Genomic DNA, 6,441 nt, shown 5'->3' with positions numbered 1-6,441 from the left:
TGCCCAGATTAGGCTAACAGGAGGGCTCCCTTAGGATAGTTCTGCAAACAGTTCTGAAAGTAGAAGAGAAAGTGGTTGGATGCGCCAGTAACAACAGGCCTTTGATTTGGCGAGGTGTTAATCTCTGTAAATCCAGAGTAAAAATGTACCAGGCAGGGTGGCATTTCCCAGAGAATCAGAAACATTTGCATTTCTTTCATAGCAAAAAAGCCCCCGTTAGCCCTTGTACTTGGTTCCACTGTCCTGCTGGCCTAGTAGGTGTATTCAGGTGAAAACCGATTTATAAAAGAATTCACTTATTGTATTTTAAAGGGCAATTTAAATTGGAGTGAAACCTGGTCCCATGCACATACAATTAGAGCCCCAGTATGAAGCACATGAACAGCAAAGCAGACTTTTAACTGGGTTAAAATAAAGTAACTAGGTTGGGGGGGTGTTTGCCTTGCATGAGTTACAGGTATTAACACTTTAGGTTTACTTGTCCTTTAAAAATACATTAGGCAACTCTCTGGTCGCTGGTTAGAAATGGGAGTCTTGCAGATAGGCATCTCCTATTGATGCAATGTGACAAATACCTACATAGTTCTCACCCAGGAAAGTGCTTACATTTAGGTAATTCGATAATAATTCCCAAGATTCTGATAATCTGACTCATGCCCCTAATCCACAACTCACTCTTGGTTTTGTCTGGAGAAAACAGCTGTGCGAGAGTTGTGTCGCTGACAGACATACGGGTTGCATTCACATGGGTATGGGCCGACAGTAAATCTTTAAGGAAGATCCCTTATGATTGGTCAGTAACATAAGCTGAAGGGTCTGGTAAGGTTGCAAATCAAAACATCAGGCCCTTACTTGCAGCACAAATCAAGTGTTGGTGCTGTTCTATTGTAGACAAATGGCAAATACCGGCTTTTGACTGATGAGTGGTGAGAAGTGGTACTGTAACAGTAAATCTATAATTTTGTTCATATTTACACAGCAGGGTCTCTACATAAAATCAGATGGGAGAGAAGCAAATTTGCCGCTAAACTCAAGAAAATAAATCAGCAGTAGGAGTATATTGTAGCCCTCATTTCAGTGTATTTATATGTGAACCCATTTGACTGAGCATTCACCAATATTTTCAGTCCCATTTCAAGCTCTGCTCCCCCTCTCTCAAGGGGGCAAATTCACTAAGCCGCGAAGCGCCGAACGCTAGCGTTAATTCGCTAGCGTTTGGCATTTTCGCTACTGCGCAAATTCACTAACGAACGCTGGCGTAGTTTCGCTAGTTTTACTTCGCAACCTTACACCAGGCGAATCTTCGCTAGCGACGAAACTACGCAAATTCACTAACTTGCGCAGTGTACTGAACGCTACATTTTACGCTAGACTTCCTTCGCCACCTCAGACCTGGCGAAGCGCAATAGAGTAGATAGGGATTGTTTAAAAAAAGTCAATTTTTTTTCTAAGTCCCAAAAAAACGCTGGCGTGTTTTCTACATGATGGCTGATAGGCTGAAAAAGATCGAAATTTTTTTGGGGCTCCCCTTCCTCCCCCCTACATTTCCTGACTCATGGCAACTTACCTAGACAGTGGGCACATGTGTAGGGCAAAATAAAATTTTTATTTGCTGATTTGAAGGTTTTCTAGGCATTTGTAGTACAGATACGTGTTCCTCCATTTAAATTTGAATTTCGCGCCGTATGCAAATTAGCCTTCGCTAGTGTAACTTCGCTTTATATAGCGAATCAACGCTAGCGCAACTTCGCAACCTTACGCTACCCCTGTGCGCAACTTCGGATTTTAGTGAATTTGCGGAGCCCTGGCGAAACTACGCCTGCCGAAGTGCGGCGAAGGGCGGCAAAGTTGCGCCTGGCGCAACTTCGCATCTTAGTGAATTTGCCCCAAGGAGTTAATGTTTTGACACATGAAGTATAAGGGAAAATGGGAAATGTAGGACACGGCTCCGCATGACTGAGCGCCCAGTGCCTTAATTCCAAGCGAAAGCTTTCAGCAACAGCAAGTGTTTCCTTAAGGGAAGAAATTATGGTTTTGGAAGTCTTATTTGCAGGAGAAAAGTGGGAGCAACCAGGGGTCAGATGTGTTTGTGCCTCTCCCTAATGCACTGGAACTGCATGGTTGCACACTGCAACATTCATCTGGCAGCCATACACCCATAGCTAGAAGTACCAGGGCCCCACAGCAAAGGCTTCCTAGGGTTTAGGGGGGCAGGAGTATATTGCAACATGTGGGATTCCTGACTGATGTGAGTGAAATGTACCTTAAGGTACATTTCACTCACATCAGTCAGTCAGGAATCCCACATGTTGCAATATACTCCTGCCCCCCTAAACCCTGGGGATAATAATCTGTTTCTAAAACATATATTGATATTGTACATCAGTCAGGAACCCTACTGGCCCCTTTTTACTCCTGGTCCCACATCCATATGCATATGGATATGATATGATATGGATATGATATGATGTTATATGATAACTTTAAACATTATATCCATATGTGTTAGGCTGCAATGTACAAGATCCCCATGTTTTCCTCTTGCATCCTCCATAACACTAGACTACTCAAACCCCTGAGATGAAGTCATTGTATTTACCCCCTGACATGATGAAGACAGCAGGACAAGATGGAAATGGAAGGGGAAGAAAGAAACAGAAGGTCAAGCTGAAGACAGTACGATAAGATGGAGTAATTTATACAGCTGAGGTTCTTCAGTGGGAGGTTCTTGGCGGATGATGGAGATTTAGATTGACAACAGCTAAGGTCCATAGGCTGAACTGGTTTTACTATGGCCCCTGCTGCCATTCTTGTTGCTGTTACCCTATACCTTCTCTGCTTTTCCTGCCCAGTTCATCTCCTGCTAATCAGGATATCATTCCCATTCCTACTGAGACATTGGGTCAATTGTTTTCCCTTTTCATCTACTGTCAATCCAAATGAATCCCACACCCCTCATCTCTTTCCTTCAATTGAAGAAGCAGCAGTTTGGCCAACAGATCTATTTCTGTGAACAGGACAGACCCTTATCTCTAAAGTAATCATCCTGTTGGCTGAATGGTGCAGAGCAGGAATGTCATTACTCCCAAAGTGCCCTTATCTGGGGCCATTCACATAACAAATTGTCTTTTGGCCAACGTAATAACTTCATGACTGCCTGAGCAGTGGGTCATTTTAGGCAGAAAATGCAATCATTTCCCTTGTGATTGCGATGATTTCAGAGTCAAATCAAAGAATCAAATGAGGCTTCTTCTTGAATGGTAAATATACCCTGTTTATTGTTACTTGTAAGTAGTGGTCATATAATTATGTTAAAGAAGGTATTCTGCTCAAAATAAGGTTTAAGTATTCCATAGGCGACAGTATTCTGTGTGTAGTAAGTGTATGTTTTTACTGATGTGTTTTCTTAGTCTGTGGCTTTCATCTGGTTGCTACGGATTTAATATCCTGGCAACCAGGCAGTCATTTGGAAGTTAGAGTGGAAGATGTACAGGCATGGTCTGAAATAAAAACAGAAATATAACAATAATATTAAAGGCCACTCAATGTTATTAGTATAATTTCAGCCAGCAACTTAAATGGGAACTCCACAAAAACATAACTTTAGCTTTTTGAAAAGTAAACATAATTTCAAGCAACTTTGCAATATACATCATCATTTAAAAAATATGCAGACTTTTTATGATTTTTAATGGTTTCTGACAGTTCCCAAAGTCTGGCCCCTGCTGATCTCTCTGACTACTTTGCTGAGATGACTGACTACTGTTACTTTGTATCAATAGCCAGCTGTCCTCAGTCTGCATCCTCCAAACCCAACAATTCCTTGCACACATGATTTTAATAAAGAACAGAACATCACAGTGCAATGCTTTGAGGGTTATGTAGGTCCTGCATGATGTCTGTAAGCTGTGGAGTAGTTGTTACAATTTGTAACATCAGTGTTTAGTCCCTCCTTCCCTGCCAGGATTTCAAATGATGCAGAAAGAGAACTGTTAAACAGCTGGATTTCAGCATAGAAAACGTCATTTATTCATACTTTTTGAAGAAACAGGTAATTGATGGGTATATTAGGGGTTTCTGTGATATGTGGGCCTCTTTATCAAATTTTGGTTTGGAAGTTTTGGTTCCCCTTTAAATGAATTCAGTTCTCTTGGGTTCCACTGATACAAGGCAGTAACCAATCAGTGACTTGAGGGGCCCACTTGTGTCATAACTGTTGCTTTTGAATCTAAGCTGCATGCTAAGGATCAATTGCAAACTCATTGAACTGTTGTGTCCCATGTGGGCCCCCTTATAGTCGCTGACTATAACAGAGTTAGAGAGCTGAAAAGCAGGAAGTTATATTAGACATCCAGTCACTCCAGCCTTTATAGATTACATTTTTGGCTAACAGCGCTGCAAAATATGTTGGGGCCATATAAATACATGTTAATAATAATAATAATAATTATAATATAGGGAAAATGTTTATTAGTAATCTCTGAGAAGTTTTGTGACCATATAAATGAATGTCTACAGGCTGAGTTATACAGGGAACTCTTTTATTATAAGGGATAATGTACCCCAACTGTAAATTATAAGGGTATTAGAAGTCACTGAGAGGGTTGTTCTGTGACCATATAAAGGCACAAGGCTGCAGGATGAGTTATACAGGGAACTCTGAGTATCACTCATGTATTATAAGGGAAAATGTACCCCCTACTGTAAATTATAAGGATATTAGATGTCACTGAGGGGTTCTGTGTCCATATAAAGGCACAAGTCTGCAGGTTTTAGGTAGTCATGTGGAATTATACCACCAAGCACCATTTAGGGGCATATCATTTAGACAGTAGATCGGGAGGTGTGACTCCTGCTGATGGTGCATGTGGTGTGAATTTTTAGCATAGAAACTTCACGGTGACAAAAATGTAGAATGAACAGCACCGCGCCTTACAACAGCAGTATATCAAATAAAGCCAGGAGCTGAGAGGATATTGCACTTTATACAAATTCTTTACAGGGAAAGTATAAATAGATCCATAGTACAGTTACACAGAGGAATATAAATGTTACAGGTACATTTATTCCAGCCTAGTGCATAAGCCAATTTGGTTTCTGCCACCCGCACCCCCCCAAGGAAAAATAAAGACAATGACACTTAAGGGGACATGGAAATATATAAAGCTGGATTTTCATGTATGTAGATGTAATATTCCCCTCATAATGGCATTAAGACTGGCAGCACATTGGCAGATGGGTTATGTCCTACCAAATTCTGCCCTGTGACTTCTATTTTCCCTGAAACATGCTGAATTATTCCACTCAACAGCTCCCCCAGTTATATCTCATTGTTATGGTCACTGACCCTAGCAACTAAACAGAAGTTGTAAGAATGGCAGACTGGAAGATGAAATGATTCCTACTTAGGTCCAGTGACCATAGCAACCACACAGCACTGGAATGCACAGACAGATCATTTACTTTAAAGGGGACGTCTACCCAAAACAGTTGTTGCATAATGAAAGAATATGTCATTCTAAGCAACCCTGTCCAATCCATTTGTCACCGAGACCAGATCAAGGATTGTACTGGCTAATTTTGCTTCCAGTGTGTTATCTGGATTGGGCAGGGTTGCTTTATAAATAACCCAATGCAATCGCCTTGTGAGTGGATTTACCTACAAGTTCTGTTATTGGCCCCACACACAATGGCAATGTTGCTGATCTGGGGAGAACCATACAACCTACATAGCAGGTGAACCCTGAGGAAGGAGGCATGGAACCTACGAACTAGATCATAACGCAACTGATATACATGAATTTCGGTGGTGAGAGGGGTAATATTTAATAGCCGTATCTACAGCTGCACTTGTGGAATATTCAGGAAGGTAACAGTCAAAGTATGTATTGGAAACAGTCAAGTCGGGTACAGAATATAAATAAGATGCTAAATAGACTCATGGAGCAGCCGAGGGTTCTGCACACAGCGATCTGTAATGCAATCATGCCTTCTGCCTGTGGGCTCCACATGTTGCAGGATTGATAGAGACAAGCTACATGAATATTTAGAAACCAATGCAGCCAGCAGCAGGCATGTGATGCCTAATTAGCCCTACAACATGGCATGTGGATTTAATATGAAGCCAGTATGAGAGGGATTTGGGGTGAAAATCTTGGGGCTAGCACCCAACAGCCTCTGTCTCTGCAGTGCTGTCTGATTTGGGGAATTTGGGGGGCAGCTCCAAGAAGGGAATATGGGGGAGGGGGGTTTAATTCCAGGGGTGTGTTTAGAGCATGGTATATCTCACTATGGATAAAAGTATGTTGTGGCTTAGAATATATTGTCACTTAAATTTGGTACTAGACATTAGTGGTCATTGGATGGCACTGTATGTGTGAAAGAGATCTAACTCCCTTCTTCAATATATTGTGCATATATAATAGGGATGCACCGAATCCA

This window comes from Xenopus laevis, chromosome 9_10L (assembly GCF_017654675.1).
Source record: "Xenopus laevis strain J_2021 chromosome 9_10L, Xenopus_laevis_v10.1, whole genome shotgun sequence".
Lineage (NCBI taxonomy): Eukaryota > Metazoa > Chordata > Amphibia > Anura > Pipidae > Xenopus > Xenopus laevis.
The sequence above is the reverse complement of the archived record's forward strand: the minus strand, read 5'-3'. Positions refer to the sequence as shown.